Source organism: Rhipicephalus sanguineus, chromosome 2 (assembly GCF_013339695.2).
Source record: "Rhipicephalus sanguineus isolate Rsan-2018 chromosome 2, BIME_Rsan_1.4, whole genome shotgun sequence".
In the NCBI taxonomy this organism is placed as follows: Eukaryota; Metazoa; Arthropoda; class Arachnida; order Ixodida; family Ixodidae; genus Rhipicephalus; species Rhipicephalus sanguineus.
The window spans coordinates 39516694-39541040 of record NC_051177.1 but is presented as its reverse complement, the minus strand read 5'-3'; the positions used below and the strand labels follow the sequence as shown (position 1 = coordinate 39541040).

General features: G+C 46.5%; 1 protein-coding gene across 1 annotated transcript in view; it reads right to left on the bottom strand.

The window, feature by feature from the left end:
- LOC119382792 (extracellular sulfatase Sulf-1) overlaps positions 1-24347 on the bottom strand; it is a 391997-nt gene that overhangs the window by 310552 nt on the left and 57098 nt on the right. The window lies entirely within an intron of this gene.

Here is a 24347-nt window from a genome sequence, read left to right as displayed (position 1 = left end):
GCCACAAATCATAATTTTGGGGAAGTTGGGAAGCACCCACCACGACATTATTCGTCATTCTGCGGAGACGCGAGGAACCATCTGTAAGGCATTATGTGCATTTTGTTGATGCGACGGTTGATGACGATGAAGAATTATGGCTGAGCCCTTTGTAATGGATTGGACGCTTTAAACGACCCACTAGTTACCTAATTCATATTGTGTGACGCCCGGTCGTTATTTAACTGTCCCACCACGCTTTATAACGTATGTTAACTGGAGAAACGGAGAGCTAGAGAGAGACATAGGGAATTAACTTTATTGAGAGCCTGAGGAAATGGATCATGGGAGCCTTACGGGCTTCCCTGGCAACCAATAGAAGTGCACTTGCGAGGAACCTACTACGCTATAAATCATCATAATTTTTCTGAAGTAGGAAGCAGGCACTATGCAAATTTTTGTCATTCTGCGGAGAACCGTGGTACTCGCTAAACACCTGTAAAGCATTATGTGCACTTTGTTGATGTTGTGGCTGATGACGATTAAGAATTATCGCAGAGGCTTTTGTAATGGGTTGGAAGCATTCAACAACCCACTTGTTGCGCAATTCGCATTGTGTGACGCCCGGTTACAGAATTCGTGTCTGTGTGACGCCTGGTTGTTAATTTACTGTTCTACCACACTACAGTACATATGTTGATGTGGTTCCTTCCCGACATGAAGCATGTATAGGGTCTTTTTGCAAAGCAGTTTCAAGCACCGGCATGGTCCTGAGGTAGAACACTGGGCTCCCACGCAGAGGACCCAGGTTCGAACCTCGTTCCATCCTGGAATTTTTTTTCTACCCCATAAAGTGGACGGGAGGATGACTGCCGCCGTAGCTCAGTGGTAGAGAATCGGACGCGTTATTCGAAGGTCGCAGGTTCGGTCCCTGCCAGCGAAGAGTTATCTTTTCGTCCACTTTACTTTCTTCACATTTATATCCCAATTACTACAAATACCATCCCCTATACTTTCCTTGGCATTAGTGCCGGCAGGTTGTCATTAATATTGTGTCTAACAAAGAAAAAGGAGCCTCTAAAAGTCATGTTCTTTCCTTAACACTAAGTCTAGATTCATAAAAGAAAGCATAGAACGAAGCTCTAGAGACTGCAAGAGATAGCGAAAACTGAATTGCCTATACAGAAAAGACTTCGCTGACACAAAACGCACGGGCGAATCTATCCGCTAATATGGGGAAAAGCTGTCCACAGGGGCGTAGCCAAGGGGGGGGGGGGGGGGGGGGTTGAACCCCCCCCCCCCCCCGAAAGTTTTCAGTTTTGCTTGCGTATATATACACGCACACATACAAACGCACGCACGAACATACATAAAGTATGGTTGAACCCCCCCCCCCCCCGAAAAAAATTTCTGGCTACGCCCCTGGCTGTCCAAATTACAACTTCGCAGCCAACAGGTTGGTCTGTCGCGCCTTCCTTCATATCCGGCTGCCTCGATCAATATCTGCGGCTTAACCAAAGAGTTTTCACCACGTCGAGCCGAGCAAGAAGAAATAGTATATAACCTCCTTGGAGCCGAGCGTCATCTTGTTTCAAGCACTGTCATTTTATAATGTCTGTTATTTCAAAATGAGAAAGTTTTTCTTTTTTAGAACGATGAATATTTAAGACAGCGAAGCCCGCGCTCCAATGCTGTGAAAACGAACCGGCGGCTTCAAGGAGACCGGGATTTTAATTAAAAATCTCGGCACATCCTCAGTCGTGGGTTCTTACCATTTTTTTAGCCACTGATCTTTTTCTCTGACTTTTCATTTTTCAGGGACACCCTTTTAGAGACAAGGATGAGCTATTCGTCACAACCCTCCTCATCTTGCGGTTGCCGAATATTTACTTTTTTTTTTTCTGGGTCGTTCCATGTATAGGGAGAACGAAATATCCAGCCTGCCGTTCCAATTATGCGCTTGAGATAATATTTGTGTTACAATCAAGCAGTCTTACCACAAAGTGACGTCATTCAGCTATACGTCGTTCGCTCACTCTAATGACAGCGAATAAAGAAAAATGCCCGAAACTGTAACACCCGAACAATAAACATGGCTGATCCCTCCGTCATGGGAATCGGTATCACACGAAAATGAAAACGTGTCTTCAGAGAGGTAGCAGAGCGTTTATTGTCCATTGCAGGCACGTAGGCCAAAGGGGGGGGGGGGCAGCCCCCCCTTCCCGAAATTCGTCCAGCCTTTTATATTCCCGGGCAACCTTTTTTTTCTTTTTGCCATGGAAAGAGTTTCTTTCGAGCAATTAAGCCCTGCCCCCCCCCCCCCCCCACACACAAAAAAAAAAAATCCTGGCTACGTGCCTGATCCATTGATATATGAGACCTTGTACAATGTCTATTGGTGTTTGGCAACTATAGCTCCGTCAAACACAAAGGACAACGCACGAAACGAGCGCACAAGTACACTCAGAACGAGCGCGAAGTAAGAATTCTATTACAGTCCTTACATTTTCGCGTTTGAGCAGCGTGCTCCTTTCGCAAATTCGGCCGCTGCAGCCAGCGAAATGACCTTCGTGCGCTCTGTAACTTCAACGCAACCTTTTCGTCGAACACACAAAACGTACACACCCCTCTCCCCTCCCCTTCACGAAATAAGCGCGTCCGCCCTGTAGGGAGGCGCGCGCGCATCGCAACGAGCGGGGCGACGACTTTAAAGCGCTCCCTCTGCTCCCTTCGCGCCACCTCGCTGGTAATAATATTTGAGGTGCCTTGAGGTGCCACTAAGCTATGAGTACTGGCGGTACATGGTGTATATGTACCGCCACTAAGCTATGAGCCAGCGGTACATGGTGTATATAAATAACTCGCCGTTACTATGCTACAGAACGTACGCTTTGCGGCCGAGTCGTTTAGCGCAGCGCGCTGTGGAGCGAGAGGTCGTGGGTTCGATTCCCAGTGACGCACCCTCTTTCAGTTTTTTTCTCTGTTAATGTACGTTTTACAACGTCATATCCGTGACGGAAGTGCGTCAGTGAAGTCTTGGTGGACCTCGGCATAAAACACTTTCGTGTTAAAAAGTACTGGAAAGTTGCATACAATTGCTCGTTTGGCGTTACTTCAAAACAATCAAAACAAACCCCCTCTTTTCGCATGCGGGAATAACTCGCCACGGCGGTCTAGTGGTTATGGTGCTCGACTGCTGGGCCGAAGGTCGCGGGATCGAATCCAGGTCGCGGCGGCCGCATTTTTGATGGAGGTGAAAATGCTTGAGGCCCGCATGTTAAAGAACCCGAGGTGGTCGAAATTTCCGTAGCCCTCCACTACGGCGCGCATCATAATCACATCGTGGTTTTGGCACGTTAACCCCCAACAATTATTATTATCGCATGTGGGAAGTTAAACAGAAACAGACACAAATCCCCAATGACTGAGACATTACGCAGACAGATAAACGAGCGGGCGCCGTTATAGTATACTGGCTGGGTGTAAAAATAGAAGCTATGGGAGACACCCGCTCGCCTAATCGTGCAGACCTGAGTGATACTTTTTCTTTCTCTGTGCTTTCTATTGCGCTGGTGTTGCCTCCACATTATCTGGTCATGCGACGGCGCGTCGTGGTTGACCCGACGATTTCGCTTTAATTTACGCCTGGGGAAGAATCACATTGCTATACGCCGCCGCCAACTCATCTTTTTCCGTGATGATATCTCGGAAAATGAATTGCCTTTCCTGTGCCCGAACTCCGTGTTGTCGTCCATTGTGAGATTTCTTTCCCGTTTGTTGCTTTCATGTTTTTTTTTTCAAAGACACTTGATGTTCTGCGGTGTACTAGGGAGTCACTATAATCTGTTAGGGAGGTTCAAACCTCCAACACTCCCCCTCCCTTCCTCCCCTCCAAAATTTCTCTGCTACGCTACTGTTTCGGGTGGTCTTCTTAGAGATGTTAAAGAAAACTGGGGTCGAAAGCTGTAGCCTCACTTGAACCACGTCAGTCGCTTTCAATGCTTTATGCAGCAAAATAAAAAAGAAAGCAGGGAGCACGAACAACAAGTTTAAAGAGGATGAGAAACAAGTTAGCGGGAAAGAAGCGGAAGAATAATTAGCTATCTGCAATGCCGAAGGGGATCATTGTTGAACTTTGCATAATCAGGCACTGCGTAACCATTAAACTGATGCATTATTGATGCATATGCAGCATTCCAAAAAAGTAGGAAGTTTCTGTTTCTGTTCTGTTCCTGTTTCTGTTCTAACTGGTCTGCTGTGGATAGGTTGAGGTTTATATTACCTCGGCTACCCCATTTGTGTAAGTTCTGCGGCGAAAAAAAAAAATAAAGTGCACATGGTTACTCAAAATAAGAAATGAACTACACTACAAACGAATAGAAATATACAGGACACTGAAACAAGTTAAAATAACGTGGTAATCTACAGTTCGCTTGCAGGATTTCACATTGCAAAAAAGCATCCACCCGCACACATTTCTAGTTCTGCCCACGGTATATGGACTGACACATGATTCCGTATATAGCAACACATAGCTCTTCAGCACAAGCGCTTATCCAGTCCAATGTCCATTAAAAAGTTTTTCAGGAAGATGTCCACCATTTTCTGAAGATGCATTTCCGGCCGCGGTCCAAGTAATTTCTGTAATGTAAGGGGGCGTTTGTCCAAACTTGCTAGTTTCTTCAGCTGAAAGGATTCGCGCAGTAGGTTCAATCGCGTATTAATAAGCGACGTTTATAAACATTTGTGCATATTTGCCCCACTTAATATCCCTAAAGTTCTTTCATTCATCTCTTTCTGCGGCTATTTGGGGGTGATAGAGTAGCGCATGTGATGCATTTGTATTCTGTTATATTTATTCATTCATTCATTCATTTTATTACCCCAAAGGTCCCGGTTGGGATATTACATGAGGGAGTGGGTGAGAGAAAGGCTAACAATATAATTGTAGTTATGATGGGATGGTTTCGATGAGCCGTTTGAATGCTTGGGTGTCGATGATAATGGCGACTTCGGCGGGCAGGTCATTCCAGTCTTTGGCTGTGCGCAGGAAAAACGATTGGTGAAAGGTCACAGTATGGACTTGTGGTGGGCATACTGCGTTACAGTGACTGTTGCGGAAAATGCGGTGGGCTCTTCTGATCTATGAGTTCGCTAAAGGCAAAGAATGGAAAAATTTATGATAAAGGTTAAGACGTGCGATTTTGCGGCGCTTAGCCAGGTTCAAAGTTCCCTACGTAGCTCACGCAGCTGTAGGAGAGCCGCTGCAGTGCGAAGGCCGAAAATTTTTTCGACCACCTAATGTTCAACGAATACAACGAGTGTGACATACGGTTGTGTTAAGAGACATATGTCGATGGTTAGATTGTAGCCATCGGGAACAAATAAAATAATATATACGAAATAAGGAAAAGAGAAGCCGGATCAGAGTTGACGATTATCTCACAGTGATTGAAGCCGCTAACTTGCTCCTTCATCGATTCCACTAAAGTGTAAAGTGCTGCCGTCACCAAGCCCACGCAGGCCTGTTCGGCGGTGTGTTTCTCTCGCTACACGGAGACCGTTAACAATTGTGCTGCACTGCGACAGGACAGCAAAAAAATTCGAAAGAATGACAAATGAGCACGGACCATGCAAGGAAGTGAGAGAAAGAAAAGCGTGTGGGATGAATTAAAGAGTCGATAACCTCGAAGACGAACAGCAAGCGTACGGACAAAATTAAAAAAAACAACACAAAACGCTAAATACGGAAGCCGGAGCAGTTTCACGACAAAATGAGATATAGGGTAAATAAATGGGTGAGCGCTTGTGTTGTGTAGTTCTTCGTCGTCCTTTGTCTGTTGCCGCGCTCCCAGTTTACTGAATGAATAGGGTAAATAAGTAGAAGGGTTGAGAGGATGGCAGTCAGGGAGGGAGAGAGGCGAAGTAGTGAGGCTCGTGTTCCGAGTCCCCGGACGTGATTAATTCGGAACACCGCGTCGCCTCCGGCAAAGGACGGTGCCGGCTCGGTTGTTGTTCTGTTACGCTCTCAACTTTTAGCGCAATTTCGAGCTGTCACGCGGACTGGGTCGGATATATCCCCGACGGAGGAAACGAGGAGGCAAAAGGGGATCACGGCGAGGGTGCCTGTCCCCTCGCTCGCTGTACGACGCGCGCCTCGTTGCGCACACGGTATAGACTGGAGTCCGTGTTATACCGCTCCTTTTCGAATGAGAAAGCAGAAAGAAGCTCCGCTTCGCGACGCTCTCGAACTGCTGGCACTGCTATGTGCTTACTGCTTGGTGCGTCACGCAGCGCCTCTTCTAAATACCGCTGTCCCGACCCGTGACGAGATCCGGTGCCGTACCCTCTTTCTCTCTCGCTTGATAGCTCTTGCAGCGAGCTTGAAGAACCCATTCGCAGCGCCCCCCTGTGGCAATGTTGGAGCTTCGAGCATGAGCCGTCGCGTCCTCTTTTACGGATGCGCGCCTCGTTAAATAGGTGGAAGGGCTTTGCACGTTGTGCCCTAACTACTTTTCTAAGCTCTACTTTTTTTTACCTCCTATTGGTTAGGTTTTTTTCTACCTTCTCGCGTTCTTGTAACTGACTTTAATCGCTACTTCTCAACGCCGCAAAGGAACGTCGCCTTGTGGGAATCTCCAGGGAAGTGCAACGCGGTGGAGAGGCCTGGAAGCCCGCGACCGTGTTTCTCACAGGAGTGAAACGGTGGTGTAATAATAGCGATAGGATGACAGCCGCGTTAACAGGCGTGTTAGGTTTAACTCTGATTAGTGGGGAAACCGGTTAAGCGTTCCGTTCTTTCTGCATCTGAAGGTGGCGCCATTAGCATATTCTCTTAGCCTCGAGGTTAGATCACCGCTGATCGTAACAGCACTTTCACTTTCCTTTCAGTCATGGCAATCTGTCTCGTTATAATTAAGGCTACAGTTCACTCTTAGCCTTGTTGGTCTTCTTTACACTTTACTTTTCTTTTTTTTTCTTTTTTTTTCAGAAACCTCTCTATACGGATGAACAGAGGTTCTCTTATAGGCAATCACGACAAAAACAAAGAAAATCAAACATATCTTGCCTCACTTCCCTGAACGGCCTTTTGTAAACTCGCCGCACCAGCGTCGATCTTTACATTGCACGAGTCAGTAGCAAGTGCAAAACTGCAGTAGCCGAATGTAGAACGCTTTTAATTCGTAAATGTCATTGACCATTCTCTTCGCCATCGCACTTACCGTTGACCTTTGACAATGACCGGCGGGCTTCGGTATGGATATGTCTGACATCCGTATTGGCTGAAATCTTCTTTTACGAACCATTCCTGGCGTATAAACGTTATTTTAAATACGGACCCAGAACATGCACTTCAAAACTCTGACAAAAGCCACATGCACTCTCTCTAGTTAGTGGTACATGCGCGGCCATTCAGTCAACTTTCACCTCTACGAGCATATTTCGGAAATACTCGCAACAGAAAAAAAAAAGAAAAACAAAACATCATAAACACAATGCATGGGACCTGCCGAAATTGGCAGATCCCATGCGTTGTGGGAATCGGTTTCATGCGAAGCAGTCAGCGAGTACGTCTATGCTGTATTTTAGGGCTTTGAGCCGAGCGTTACGAGGTGGATCGACGCGTTTTTGTAAGTGTAGTAGCTGTGTGCACATCGTGGGCTTGCCAAGCACGTCGACACCACTGGCGTTTAAAGGGTAACTTATGGTGCGAGGTAATGTCGGCCCCCTCGTTAGAGTACATACGCCAGTATTATCGAAACTAAGTGCACTTTATGGTGCAATCATGTGAATATCACACGTAACTTTCTTTAATCTATTCCATCGGGGTTGAGAAATGCTTTAGTATATCTATAGCTTGCTGAATCATAGGAATACAAATGTAATGTTTATTAGACTGATATAAAAGCGGAGCCAACACTGGAACCACAGACGTTATTATAATATGACACCTGTATCGTAGGGGTACACATGTAGTGTTTATTGCTTTCTTGTACAATTAGATAGCCAGCACCACAAAGGCAATTGACGTTGCACCGACATTACGCCTGCATAGGCTATTCTTCCAAACCAGTTTATAGACCTGGCGTGGCTCTGTGGTAGAATAACTTATTGCCACGCAGAATGCTTGGGTTCGGTTCCTGCTGGGATCCTAATTCTTATTATTTCCATTCGTCGGATCCACAGAGCCGATGTCCGTTTTTGTAGCGTTAGCTACACTTGCCTAGCCGGAGCCGATTTCGCGTGGATCCTCATTACACTGTATCCTCATGAGTCGTGCTGCGCATCCGCGAGGATCAGTGATGTCACACAGCTGGCTCATCGGAACCGGCATCTCACGCGCTCTCCGCCACCGCCACGCGCGGCTCGCTGCTGCTGGTCTGAGCGTTCGGGAGGAGTGGCGCCGTAGCCGCGGCTGACACACTGGCGCCGGCGCGCGCGCAGCTATTCGCCTTCGCTGTGCAGTCGCCGTCTGACACTGCGTTGCAGCCGCTTGATAGCGCCTCTGGCTGGCGTTTGCAGGTGGGTAACGCCATGAAGGAGGAGAGCGCAAATGCTGCTAAACGGCACTGAAGAGCCGAGAAGCTTATATCATCGGATCCCGAAGTAGTTGCCTCGCAATTAGCGGTTCAGCATACGAAGAATGAACAGAATAAGGCTAATAATCCTAGACAATTTGAAAAGCTAAGAATAATCAGCTGAACCTTTGCTAGCGCTACGTATATCCTGGCATATTTCATGTAGTGCACGAGACCGCCCTTGTTGTATTGTACACGCTTAACAATGCTCAATTTTCTTTGAAGAAGCATACGCATGTTTAATCTTAACAAAGCTCCCTTTTGCGTGGAAAACAGAATACCTTTTAAAATAAGGCTAGCCTACACAACACACGCAAGCGCGTTTTATTGTTGATATGAGGTTGAGATGCTTCAGGGGTTGTCCGTACTAAGCTATTTTGTACTCATATGTTCGAAAGAAAAAATATTACACCATCCCCCGTTATAACAAAGTTTTTCCAATGCAAAAAAAAAGTTTTTCCAATCCAATCCAACCTCCCGCTAAAGGTACCGGGGACCATGAGGCGATGCGAAGTCGGAGCACGTGCACGATCACGTTCCGTTGGCGTTCGTTGGGCATGCTACCGATCTCGCGTCGTGGAACGCGAAGAGGAACGCTACGCGCGTCGTGTCTTCCCTCTAGCCTGGCCGTTAATTTTCACAGGGCAAGCGGGGAACGCGGTCGACAGGCGCGCGAGGTGGGGAGCGTAGGAGAGGAGAGAGAGGGAGGGGCACGCATGCGCTGGCGCTCATCGCGGCATTGCGCAGGAGAGGGGGAGTGGGGAGAAGGCTGCGCATGCGCAGTAAGGGTGGTCACGGCGCACACCACCACCACCGGGTTGAACTCCGCCATAAGATGCTTCGCATCTAAAAGTATGTCAGCATTGAGTACTCTAGCAAAGACGATACGCCTGCACGAACTCCACTTCTACAGTGCTAGCTGTGTTCGTGTTGCCCCAGCTCTCACTGTACGGAACTACAAGCACAGCTAGCCAAGCAGTGCGGACGTTTCCTTGCTTAGATTCTGCATTTTGCATGTCTCTGCATAGTACTTCGCAAGCTCCATACAACAACAGTTTGCCGACAGGTGAAATGCAGCCGTATACAAATGCTTCAGCACTGAAGGCATACGCTAGTCGCCATAGGTCTCTCAGACTCAGATTGAGCCGAAAGTCTGAGTTCGAGTGAGTCCGGCTGAGTTATATTTTGGTGAGTGTGAGTCCGAGTAAGTCCGCTTGTGGAAAATTTTTGTGAGTCTTGAGAGGAGGCGTTGGTCCGAGTGAGTCCTAAGCGAAAAATTTATTTCTTGAGGGACTCTGAGTGAGCTCAATTTATTTTGCCGACCTATGTACTTTACTGCTGACCTGAAGGTAGCGAGATTACTGCTGACCCGAAGGTAGGACGCATTTCGATGGAGGCAAAATGCTAGAGGCTCGTGTGCTTTAATTAACTCCATGTGGTCAAAGTTTCCGGAGCCCTCCGCTACGGCGCCTCTCATAATCATATCGTGGTTTTTGGGACGTAAAACCCGAACAATGAATGCGCTGCTGTTCAACCGAACGGCGCAAAGAGGAAGCGGACGCGCAGTACACGTGATTTCTTTTATTTTTTTAAGGGCGAAGCTCCGTAGGGTGTGGGTCTGTCCCTCCTCTGTAGTATGTAGTAGTATGTAGCCACCTCTAGTTCTTGGAGTGTTCACTAGATGGCGCTGTCGTAGCCACCTCTAGTTCTCAGAAAGATCCCTAGATGGCGCGGAGGCGCTCGCTGCGTTGCAGATGCGTGCTCTATTCGCCGCGAGATCGAGCTACAGGTGGCAGCACCATCGCGGCGCCAGTGTGGATAGGCGGTCGTCGGCGCGCATACAAACGCACACAACAGCGCTTCGTTGTGAGCGATTTGACCCGATTTCCGGCAAACAAAATGCGTTGACTGCAGCTTTCTGGTAATATGTGCGCTCTTCACTCCCGAATTAAAGCACGAAGCGCGCCGAATGTTACTATTACTTGTGAGAGAAGCGCATTCTGCCAATGAATGGGGTTGCTCTCCTTCGGCAACAGTCGGCGTTTTCGCAATGGATGACGTTTTCTTGTTTTATTTGTACATGTTCAGCTTGTGTTCCACCTACTGCGCACTGCTGTAGCGCGACTGAATTAAGTATTTACTTCTTGTTCATCTGAATACCCCCCAACAAAAAGAAAGCCCGTATTCCTGCACGATGACTTCAAATAGCACCTCGTGCACTACGTCCTCAAATTTTCATCCGCATTTCTTATTCAGTTCTCCAATGTATACGACAGTTGTAGGTTTACTGAGGAAAGCTACGTGGCTGACAGCGCTTTAGCGCTACAGAAGCGTTTAACACGCACACGCTTGTTTTTATTCTAGTAACAACACAAAGGTAACTATAAAGTACGGAACTTTCTTCGATTAATTACTTGCACGACAGTAATGGAACAAAGGCCCGGTTATTTCACGGGACAAAAGTACGTTTTTTCACGCGAATTATGTCCGCTGCCTTCCGTCAATATATTACAACGCAACACAAACGTTCAAGATAATGTAAAGCAAAAACGATGTGGCTTCGCGTGAAATTACTACGACATAAATATGAAGTGCGCCGTTTGGAGTTTGACCATTGGGGTTATTTAACGTGTACCTTAATCTAAGTACACGGGTGTTCTTGTATAAATTTCGCCACATGTTAAAATTGCGCAAGGCAACTCAGTTTTGCGATTTCCATTTTGTGTTCGTTTTAGGGGACAATTTAAGTACCGAAGTGTCAGACGTGATTTGACAAAAATATTTCTGTGTAGTGGGACCAGGACCATACACAAATAAAGCTCGTTTCGCGTAACCTATAAACGACAGTCCCGAAGTTATACACCTAACCACAACCCGCAAGTGCATGAGAGCCCTTTTTTTTACCACTGAGTCGCTAAAAGGCTATATTCACATGAGATTTAATACTTCTCATCTTTAGGACAACGACAAGTGCAATTTTCAATGCGCTTGAACCACAGAGCGGCACCTACACTGATATAACTCTCGTGAACGGAGGGTACGATGACCACACATAGCACTCTTGACAAGTGCACTCACTGACCTTATTGCAGTACATGTACAGCCGATCAAGGCCAAATGCTTCTTTACGTCGCGTTAGGCATACGTACGAGCGGTTAAAGTTGCACTAACGCAACGGAACAAACCGCCTTTTGAGGACCTGCATGACGTACGCGCACATGCAAACACAACGTGGCTAGCAGACGACGCATGGAGCAATCCACACTAGGCGCGGTTCAGTCAGAAGCCGCCAGGTGGCGACTCCGCTCGATCTCGCGGCCAAATACTCGCGGACAACTTTTCTTGGCAATGAAGGGAAAGCTACGGGGCGGAGCGTCTGCACGTGTACTGCTACGCGCAGTAGTCCGGTTTGGCGCGCGTCTCGTAACGCCGTGGAAAGTGATGGCTAGCGTTGCATTTCGACGCAAACGCTGCTTAGCGTCTAAGGTACGGGTAAAAGGCGCGACTTTTTTCAAGCACGCAAGAACGCAAAGTGACAACGTGTAAAGTAAAAGAAATACAAATATCTGGCTTGTGAGCGAGGCGTTCCGTCTCAAAACTACATGTAGAAAATGAAGGAGTATTTTATATATCTCACGCAGAAAATACGGACGCAATTGTGGGACGCAATTGTGGGAATTGCGGTAGGACACGTGCATTGTGGCTCTGTAGCCTTCGCTTCATTGCCAAGAAAAGTTGTCCGCGAGTATAGTCCCCCCCCCCCCTCTCTCTCGCCTCGCGACGCCGACGCTCCGCGCTCGCTGCGTTGCAGATGCGTGCTCTAGTCCCCCCCCCCCCCCCCCCCCGACGCAGGCAGCGTCTGCTAGCGAGTTTCTTCATTGAAAAAACCCACTGCTCGCGCTGCACAACCGTTCACTGACCACCCCGTATATATAAGCACTAGATTTTGACCTCCAAGGTAGTGCCTGTGTGAGATTTCTCGTGTGCGTGGTTAAGGTGGCGGTCCCACTCCGGCGAACCCCCCTCCGCATTTTACGCATTGTTTGCGGACGCACTGTGCTCGCTGCGCTTGACAAATAAATAATAATTGTAATAATTCAGAAAGCTTATGATCTCCGCTTTCTAATGACACCTGGTGTTAATGCCTGTTCGGAAGCGTTACCTAATAGCAATGAAAATAGTGTGAGCAACAACAGGCATTTTCGTTGTACAAGCCTCCGTTGTACTGCCAGTACGGCGAAACTGTTCAACGTAACAAGACCAAATTTACCGTGCCTTTAGAAGAAGTGCTATTTAAGGTTTCTATGAAGAGATATTAGCCATAATATAATTAGTAATTTATTTACGATCCAATGAAAATGGGCAAAATATTAAAAGTTTTTGTGAGAATATCTTTTTTACTTTTCAAAGCAGAGCAATAATATTTAGTGGCTACGTAGACTACAATACACTTATTTTCCATGCGAAGTTGCTTTGTGTTCTGACGAAAACTTGATGAATTATTATTGTGTCAATGCGGCAGTTTATGGCTGTACTTGGTCACGCATTACCGATGAAGCGACAAAACTATACAAGCTGCTACTGTGAACTTCTACATAATGAAGAAGCAAGGCCCTTTCTATGATTCTATGAAGAGAAAATTCCTTTATCTTTATTGGGGAACCTGCAAGACAGCAGTGAATTTACGTAATTTTCCTGCTGACCAGTCCCGTAGAAACTCGCTTTTTTTTTCTTTTAGACGCTAATTGCCAACGAGTATTGCACATTAGTAGATGCATATTGTGTCTTTTATCTACTTGTGCTCACTAACTTGACCACTCAGTGCTTCAAACAAAATATTTTCAATGAATCATAAGTCTCACAGGCGTTTTTTGGTGGTAGCTCCATCTATGAAATGAAACATCAAGCTGCTTTATGCGAGTTCAAGCTTTCGCCAAAAGTGGCGCAATTAAACATAATAAAACGGGTAGAACAGGCATGAATTATATCTCCAGGCCTCATAGATTGCTTCACTAGCTAAGTCTAGTCGCCGCGCGTAACAAACACCAATCGTAAAAGGAGGAGGGCTTAGTGATAAACCCTTTCCACTCGCCCCACGTCAGCAGGTGGGGCGGTCTCATCAAGCGGCAAATGGTTTCGGTATGCAGGAAGATTGCGCGTTCGTCACGCGTTCTTAGAACCAGTGTTCCCGGCACGTCTTTAGTAATGTGCATCTCTTTGTGGTTCAGCTGCTCGTGTTTTGCGCGTTCCTTTGAGTGTTTTCGTGCCTGTGAGGTTCGAAATTGTGAAAGGAAGGACGCTGACATGCCGTGTGAATGATAAGTATGTAGCGCCGCTTCAAAGGGGACACGATGGTGAACGTATGAAAGCTTGTCATTGCCGGAATTTTCAAAGTATGCCTGTCGAGCACTGTACCGACAACTTCCACTGACCAGTAGTGGTAAGTTGTACCCAATCAGATAATTACATCCTAGTTGCAACGATGCGACAGAAGCGAGACTTTGTTGAAGATGCAGAACGTTCTAGTCAACGTGGCAGAATATTCAATGTACGGGACTCTGGAAAAGTTATATTGTGCTTTGTGAAAAGACGCACTCACTTCGGATAAGACGATCACTGTCTTTGCCACTAATGAGCGCTACGGTGTCAGGAAACAGTTCGACTGAGGAGGACTACTCTACCTAGTGGGGATAACGCTGTTGCACACTGCTACTTTGTCGTAAAGCGGCTTGCTGCGTAGCCAGAACTACTACTAATGATCGGATAACAACTAGTTCGTAGCAAAGTACAAGGCGGACAGTGCAATGTCTGGTCAACGAAGAATAACCTGACTTAGACGCACGTGAGAATGGCCACATGAACAAAATAGTGCCGATACATATGCTACTCACGAACATTTTGTTGAAAAACTTTTGCGGCAACCTAAATGGAAAACTTGTCGATGGTGCCTGTAAGTCAAAATAAAGGAAAACCACAGCTTTCCACAACAAATAAGTGTATTCATGCTTTTATAGAACAAGCATAAATAAAAACTGGATTCTGTAAAAGCCTACATGACCGGTCATGTAAGCCCCCAAGGCGACCCTGTCCAGCTCTGACCCAGTGCAGCAACAAGCCCTGGTCGACCGTCGTGCCCGGGCGGCGGCAAGAGCCATGGTCTTCCGGACTAGGAGGCCCACCCCCAATAGCGACCTATTTCTACCAATAAATGTTGTATTCTCTCCCTCCCAAGGGGGGGGGGGGGGCACCCAGCCCCCTCGTGTGCACGCCTACGCTGGCCGATGTACCTGTACTCAGTTTCATACAATATATGCAACGCTGTGGAAGCTATACAAGAGCGTCTTGCGCCTGGCTTTCATCGTTGTAAACGCTCGTGCGAGACGACCACGAACGCGCCTGCACAGCGTCGCGAAAGGTTACAAATGAGAACAAAGAGACGAAAATAACGGGGTGTCTTGCCCTCCAACGCACAAACCATCTTGGTTTATTACTGTTCCCAAGAGAAAAAAAATCATGCCTCACGTGGAAAAATCATTGTCTTCTTCCTCACGCAAACGCATTCATTGTCAGACGTCTCGCTGGCAGAAGCATGTGTTCTAGGAGGTTCAACTCCGGTAATTAGTGGTAGTCATGTGTTCAACTGATCATCAAGATGTACTTTATTTTGGTAACCGTTCATTGCAGTTTGAGAGGATGAAATTTCGCAGATAACTCTCGAATTATATTTTGCTGAAATCTGTCTGTCCATTTTTTCCTCCTCCAATTGTAATAAGCAGAAGCACGCCGCCCCCCCCCCCCCCCCCCCACACACACACACAAAAGACATGCGCTCGCGCGATGCTATAAAAGTCACTGGCACGGTCGCTAAAATGAACCAAAATGATTGTTTTAGTAGCGGCCGTGCAATTCCACTGAAACGCTGCGAAGCGTTTGATTGATGTTTTGTTCAATACTATTTCACTGAGGCACAATATATTATGTGAGTGAGTGCGTTAGTGAGAGCGTAGCGCGTGCGTGTGGGTGAGAGCGTGTGTGTGTGCGTGTGTGAGTGCACGCTGTTGTACGCACCAGTGTGCGTGTGTGTGCGTGTTTTTTTTTTTCTTTTGTTCTCAAGCGATTGTATTTAGACGCTGCGCTGTCCTTTCTCAAGGGCTGCAATAGGAAGCGAGCGTTTGTCCTTACAAACTGGGGCACTTATTGTCATGTCGTTGAAACGACGCCAACAGTTGGCCCCGATTGTAGGTGAAAGACGCCGTCCGCGTTTGTGCTCCTTGCTTTTTCTCGGCCGATTTCCGTCACCTAGCGCGACATATAACATATAAAACACGCGCGAGGCGACGCTGACCATACTTGCGCGCGCAATTTTCTCGCTTTCTGCAAACGTGGATGAGTGGCGTCGTCTGTTGTCGTTTTTCGAACTATTGGCAAGATGGTGGTAGTGGAACCGCCACCTTAAACAATAAAAATTCACAGCGTACATGTAAAATTAAAGTGAGCTGCAAGTCGCCATGACTCTCAACGACCCTTTAGTATATAAACGCGCCCGATCTCACATAGTTGATAATGTACTGGGCAGAATTCACGGAAGATTCACATATGGCGCGTGTCATTGGTGGAAGGCAATCGTTCGATTTAGTGCGGCATCGTACGCTAGGGGGATCGTTGTAATGAAGGGACTAAAGTCACTGGAACGGGAAAAGTACCGCGTTCGTTTTCTCTTCGCCGCCCCGCCCTTTCGGTGGCTTCGCCACACAGATGGTCCAGCTCGCTCGCCTCGCTAGTGTCTCCCGGCCGCCGATGCACGGCGCTTTGAAGGGCGATTGTTTTTATAACCTCAGAAAAGTGTGCAGGAACATCACGACATCCCGTATCGTTTTGACACTTCATCGCAAGCTTGTCGAGGCATCGAAGAAAGCCTGGATGACGCGCTTTTGGGTCCAGCAACCGGCGGGAAACGGGCAAAGCCCTCTTTGCTATTCCCAGCGGGAAAAATGATGCCAAGCGACGGGCTGTGTGGCTGCACAGAATACGGCGCGAAAAATTTGTTCCCAGGACAGATACCCGCTTTCGTGAGGCAAACGTTTCATTGAGAATTCGCAAATGTTGTTTCGGGGAACGTTTGCAAATCCGCTCACTAGTGCAGCTTGTTTCGCGTGGTTGCCGCATAAGGTTCATGCTCAATAATGATTGCCGGGCAGCTCTTAATTATGTTTGGCATAAAATTGACGCCTTCGGGCTCAAATATAACGATCAGTGCGCCATGAAAACCGACTGCTACAGATTGGTATTGCGTGACGTGACTGTATGACGAACATAAATAACAGTGTGTATACCATGAAAATAATGGCAGGTATGTCATGTAAGCCATATCATTTACATGCCATGCTCATGGTGCACTCGCGGCCGGTTCGCTGGCTTGATATGCACCAAAATCTGTATTGCGTGACGTGACTGTGTGACGACCATAAATACCATGTGTTAACATGAAAATAATGGCGCGCATGTCATGTAAGGCGTGATTTACATGCCGTGCTCATGGTGCATCCCCAGCCGGTTCGCATGCTTGATATGCGCCAAGATTGGTAGCGCGTCACGTGACTTCATGTGGTAAAGTTGCACCACAGTTGCATACATTGCCTTGTTCGTCTTTGAGGCAGATGAAGTCATTCATATCATGACATCTAGTTCACTATATATCGCATGTTTGTCACCCATGCATGCATGTAGAATCTGGTACACACAACGCATGACGTGTAATTTATGTTCATCACACACCCATATCTTGCCATACCAAACTTGGTATACATCCAGTTAACGAAACGGCCGGAAGCGCACAAAGACAGCGTAATGTAAACCTTGCCGTACATGTTATGCATGTGATCATTTTCACGTTACCACCTGTCATTCATGTTCGTCATACAGTCACCTCGCGCTATACCAATTTTGGTGTATATCAAGCTACCGAACCAGCCACCAGCGCACCATGAGCGTGCTAAGTAAGTGATGCTATACATGACATGCAAGTCATGCTTTTGATGTTACCACCTGTCACTAACGTTCGTCATACAGAAATATCTCGTCATATCATTTTGGTATATATGCATGTCATTAAACGACCGCGAGCACCCCGAGACCATGTCATGTAAATAATGTTTTACATGGTATGCCTGCCATGATTTGCACGTTATGACCAGTAACTTATGTTCGTCATACACTCTTGTCACGCCATATCAATTTTGGTGTGTGTCAAGCTAGCGAAGCGGCCGCGAGCGCACCATGAGCGCGGCATGTAAGTCATGGCGTACATGTCATTATTTTCATGTTACCACCTGTAGTTTATATTCGTTCTACAGTCATGTTATACCATACCAAATTTGGTATACATCCCATTAACGAAACGTCCAGGAGAGCACATAGTCGTGGGCGGCTAGACAGACAGACAGACAGACAGACAGACAGACAGACAGACAGACAGACAGACAGACAGACAGACAGACAGACAGACAGACAGACAGACAGACAGACAGACAGATAGATAGATAGATAGATAGATAGATAGATAGATAGATAGATAGATAGATAGATAGATAGATAGATAGATAGATAGATAGATAGATAGATAGATAGATAGATAGATAGATAGATAGATAGATAGATAGATAGATAGATAGATAGATAGATAGATAGACAGACAGACAGACAGACAGACAGACAGACAGACAGACAGACAGACAGACAGACAGACAGATAGATAGATAGATAGATAGATAGATAGATAGATAGATAGATAGATAGATAGATAGATAGATAGATAGATAGATAGATAGATAGATAGATAGTTCAAACTCGCAGAAGTTCGCTAAGAAATGCTTCGCATTTAATAAATGCCGACAGCCGATCGCATAAATGCCGCGCAGTTCACATTTCTTTATCACCTATAGTGCGCGTGCGTGAGCGTGTAGGCAGGTGAAAAGTGCTGCTGTTTCTTTCCTAATCAGGTAGAGAACAATGGTATGCTTCATTCGGGGCTGCAAAATCGCACGCTACGCGTAAAACATGCGTTACTCCGCGTGAAATCAACACTGCGCCGCCGCAGCTTCGGCCGCGCTGGACCAAATATGGCGGCGGGCAGGACGGTCGCGGTACTTTTCCCGTTCCAGTTATTTTAGAAGGGACCACGTAAACCAACAGTACAAAAAAAAGTTTGATGTTTAATATATACACGGTGTTTCTCACGTGTTTACTTGATCATATACTGGGCGAATTACTCGGAGTATTCACGGTTTACCGATGATTCCCTCCTTCGCCCCACTTATCATCATTCACCGCGTGGATATGCTGTGGATTTTTTTTTTTTTTCGCTCACGCAAACGTGTCGATGACGAAGTGGACGAATTAGACGTGCAGCTCGTGCGTTCACACGCTTTTGTTTACTTTTTTAACTCACGCGAACACCGCAAAGACGACGATTACGGAGCGTAAAGGGAACCGTCCCTGGTCGGAATTGATCCAAGTGCTACGGCCGTCCCCAATGGCACTTGTAGTTGCTTTTCTGGGCCACGTACTCGGCGAGTACTGAATAAAAAGAAGAATACGAAAAAGAAAGTATTCAAACAACACGTCTAGTCTGTCTTCGCTAGGCTCGGTTAGCTGCGCGTGAACTAACGTTCCACTACCTAACGTCGCACTAACTTAACAACGGCTCCGCGTCTAGCTGGCAGTGAACCATTCAACGATAATAAAGACTTCGCGTAAACAAATGAATCATGCTTCTTGCGCACGCTACGCAAGAGCTCGTTTAATAAGCCGGGTGAATCTTCTTGTTAGGTGGATCGATAAGGGCTTTATTTGTAATATCGGCGGTTTTGCAGCGTCATGTACAGCGAGAGCACTTCTCGCTCATCGACCGGCCTTTTTCGATACGCAGGGCTTCCCGACGCACCCCAGGACCTGAAAGTGGTGGAGACGGGCAGCAGGAACGTCAAGCTAGAGTGGACGCCCCCGTACAGCGGCAACAGCGCCATCACGCTCACGCGCTACACGGTCCAGTACAAGGACGACGGATGTAAGCCGCGCCGCAGATTACCTTCATTTACTAGGACGGCGCATGTTCGTTGGCCTGGAGGAAAGAGGAAAAAAAACAGATTAGGAAAGAGCGCCTGTAGCGTTCACATGCCAACCTCCAGGGAAGCCGCTCCCTATAGTCGTTTTTCCTTTTCCCGCTGGTCGTTCAGAGCGTTGCAAACCGGTAATTTTAACTGTAGACAGAGAATGAAAATAGAGATGGGGGAAGTACTGTTATACAACCACGCAGATTAAGGATGCAGCTATGTTGACGACTAGGACCATCGAATCAATACTGTTGCTATAGGCGTAAGCGGGGTTCTCCGTTAAAGGGGGCGAAGACACACCACGATGCCTCGGCCCTCGAAGGATGTGTTTTTTTGAGTCCGAAAGAACACAACCTTCGCAGTGGATGCAAAATCCGTGACGTCATGTGCGACGATTTCGGTACGAGATTTAAAAATGAAACTTCAACCTTGACTTTCTTTTCTATTAATAAACCCATGATGGTGAAAATACCGACATTACAGTTCTCACAGTACAATTTAACATTTACTAGGGAGGTCATCTGGCAACACGCATTTATTTCTTGACTGCACTTATTTTATTTATTCATTTGTTGCCTGCCAAGTATTCCTAACGCATCAATCCCTCATTCTTCTTATGTTTGCAGCACTAGCAAGAAATGGAAGTCCGGAGGCCAGGCGGGTTACCTGAAACAGGTCTAGTCTTTCATAATGTGCGGGAAACAAATTCTCAGGAGCAGGCTGGACACTGTGCCGTGCTTTCACAAGACATAACTGAAATGCGGGCACGATTACTTCGTATTAGTGTGTGCGTCTGTGGCGACGACCGACAACACCAGAAGGATGACAGGACTTTGATGCAACAACGGTCGAATCAACGAAGAAGCGCGTGCAGAGTGGCCGCTGCCATACTGGGGACCTATATTGTACGCTTCAATCATCTACAAGCGGCAGGTTGGCTACAGCCCTTTAAAAGTATGCTGGTGCTGTTTGCACATATGGACACTAAACACGTGCATACAACCCTCTTTGGAAATGTGCTGTCAACGATCGAGAACCACAAAAAAGTCGCAGTTTCGCCGCAACGGCGAAGCAATGAATGCGATAGCAATAAATTGGAATGTAACGCGAAGAACGGAAAGCAGCTCGTAATTGCCAGCGCGTCGCTCCAGCCCAAAGGACGCACGAAAAGAACGCACACAGGACGAGCGCGAACTAGCATGCGTCACAGCTCGACACTTGAAGCGCACTGCTCAAACATCAAGCAGGGCGCACGAAACGAACGAACAGGTACACACAGGTCGAGCGCGAACTGTCACAGTTGTTATTTATTTCTGTTTGAACAGCGCGCTCCTTTCGCAAACGCGGCCGCTGAGAAGTGACCTTCGTACGCTCTGTGGCTTCAGCGCGGAGCTCGCGGGGAGAGCACAAGACATACAACCGCCCGCTCCACCCCCCCCCCCCCCCGGCCGCCCCCTTCTTTCCTCGAGATAAGCGCACGAAGGCGGCCACGACTGTAGGGCGAAGACCAACGGCGCTCGCAGGAGCGGGGCGATGATCTTTAAAGCGCACAACGCGCGCACGTCGCGCCATCTATGTGGCGAATAAGAAAGCATGCTGCAGGAAATGGTGTATATAAATAGCTCGCCGTTACCAGGCTGAAAGACGGTACTATTGATGGCGTAACCGTCTAACGCCGCTCGCTGGAAAGCGAGAGGTCGCCCGTTCGATTCCGCGCGTCGGAAAGTTTTTCTGAATTATTTTTCTTTGTGGCTTTATATATATATATATATATATATATATATATATATATATATATATATATACACACACACACACACACACACACACACAATATACATATACGGTGAATGACGGCGGCCGGCGACGGCAAAAATCAGCCGAGACTGTCCATATAATTGCTATCGCAATAAAACGCATTTGATCGCGCCACTTTATACAAAAAAGATTAAAGTAGGCGTGTGTGTATGCGCGCGCGTGGATGTGACAATACACCCACCGAGGAAGTGCGCGATAGGCATGGGGCAACGTTACTGGAATACGGTGAAACCTCGGTGATACGATCACAGCTCATACGAATTTCGGGGTGATACGAATTTTTCGTTGGTCCCGGCCAAGGCACATTGGCCTCATTGTAATGGGGTACGGTTGTTGTAAACAGATTTTCAACCAGTGACGTTTGATACGAACGTTCGCTACCACCCAGGTTCGAAGAGGTGCTTAACCTCCTTGCGCTGTCCGCGCTGTCGCGGAAGACGCGCCAAGCACGTGCGAGCCCGAGAACGCAACCGTGGGCATGCGCGCCACACCGCCAAATTGTCAGAATCACGGTGTAAGAAAAACACTTTCCTTACGGTCAGAATAAACCCTCAGAGACGCGTCACGGCCTCCGAGTGTCGCGAGTCACAACGCACCGGGTTCATTAATTAAATGCGCGCGTACGGGGCGTATAATTACGAGTACCGGTATGATTGCCGACATCTAAGAACTAAACTGACAATCATTCAGGATTCTTCCTGACGTTGCCGCAGCCCTGACAAACAATAAATGAAAATGTACGCCAGCTTTCTTTTGTCGCATGCTAATTTTCCATGCTTTGTGGTGATACGAGTTTCGTATGATACGAATATTTTTGGTGGTACCGTGATTTTCGTATCACCGAGGTTTCACTGTAGAATGTATTCTAGTAACGTGGCATGGGTTGACAGCATGGCGCGTCACTTCCGTTTCCTTTTTCTTTTTTTGTTTTTTCACGGGAGTTCGTAAGCTTGGCGCATTTTACTTCTAAGCACATACGACTGTGACAACTTTCTTAAATTGAAGCTTGTTGCTCAAGTGATGTTGCTGGTTTTATCTCAGACATACGTGAGTGCGACTGTACACTCTTTAGGCACGATGGTCAATCTGACAACAATGGAGGGATTCGGCATAACCCAGTTAACACCGTTTAAGTACAGTTTAAGTAAGTGCCCTGTTAGCAAAGCCGACCGAGAATTGAAATCTGATCCAACGACCTGCACGAACGCTAGGCTTTTAAGCGTATAATTACATTCCAACACAATGATCAGAATCAAAATTGTGGTTTTTCTTTTAGTTTTTCTGTGCACTACGGGTGGTCCACTGTCCGAAAGGCAGCATACATCAATGTAACAGGAATCTACCAGACACACACAAAGGTAAAAAAGAGGGGGGGGGGGTGGCTATGAGTTAAGCGTCGTAGCACAAGATTGCACGAACGAAGTTAAAACATGTCAAAAAGAGCCCACAGCAGAGCAAGTTCACAAGAAACCAAGTCTCTTAGTACTTCAAGCCTGTGTGGTGTTAAATTAGCCAGTTTATCACCATATAGTAAAACAGGCTAAATTATTGACCAAATATTAATTAGGTGCTTCTTCTAACAATGGAAGATGCTGTAGATGTATGTTATGCAAAATATGGTATGACTCTTACTAATAGTCAAAGCATGTTTTGGATACTAATGCACACGTGCGTTAGTATCAGCAATTTGGCGAAAAGTAATGGGACAAGCATAAAAATATGTTATTGACTTGCTCCATTCGTGAACTTAATACTGCAGAATTATATTGTTGAGTAAGCAGAGTGCAACTGCACCTGACCTCAATAAGAGACAACATGGTAAAATGTGCAGGAAGTCACTGGGACCATCAGGTTAGTGTCCTTAGTTTCCAAGTGCAGAAGGAATTTGGTGCGACTGAAAGAAGCCACAGAGTAAGCCACAAGCACTACTATGTATTCCACTTGTAGTTGCCAATATTCTTCACAAGGCAATCCTTACATTTAAAAAGCAAGGGTGTGAAGTGTACTGAGGTTACCTTTTTAATCAATTATGTACTTACTAAGACAACTAAGCACGTAAGTGACTCACGTCAACAATTGTGCAGGGTATACATTGTGCTAATGTGTATAAACAGACTTAAATTGTGGATCATTCAAGGTACAAGTTAAAGAAGTGCTAATGCAGGAAAACATACTGTTTGATGGATTATAAAAAAATACTGTTGCTAGCAATGATAGTAGTTAGGAATTGGAATTTTTGTACTGCATGAAGTATAAAAACGTTATGTATCACATGCCTCTAATGTTATAGTCTAATTCTTTCCTGAGGGATTATGTTATGTACAAGATTTGTATAGTTAGACAGATTCAATGTAACATGACATTTTTTGTCAGCTATTTTTTTTTCTCTATTGCTTCTTTTGTTCATGATGGTCTGGATGCCGCGAAAGCTGTATTTTTTATTTGTTTTTTGTTTTATTTTGCTGTACGAACTGTGTACAAGGGTGTTGGGTCCTCTGTCAGGCTATATGCCTTTAGCCCCAACATCCTTTTGTTTCTTGTTCCTTGTACAAGAATACAATAAAACAAATTTTGAAATTGAAATTGAAAAAATTCCAGCCTGTTAAAGTAGCATTGAGGTACTACTCAACTGCCAGGTGCACGCAACACGGTGCCAGTTGTGTTCAACATTATACGACTGTTGTGGATGAATAAAAGAATTTACCATCTCGCACCGTCGGCCATGTCACTCCAGCAGTCTTGTGCTTCACTCAGAGACGAATTCATTGAAATGTGCCATAACCATGCTCCGATTATAAGACATGTGGGGTACTCTGGATTAATCTGGATCATCCGGGGCACATGTCAGAGGTCATCACTC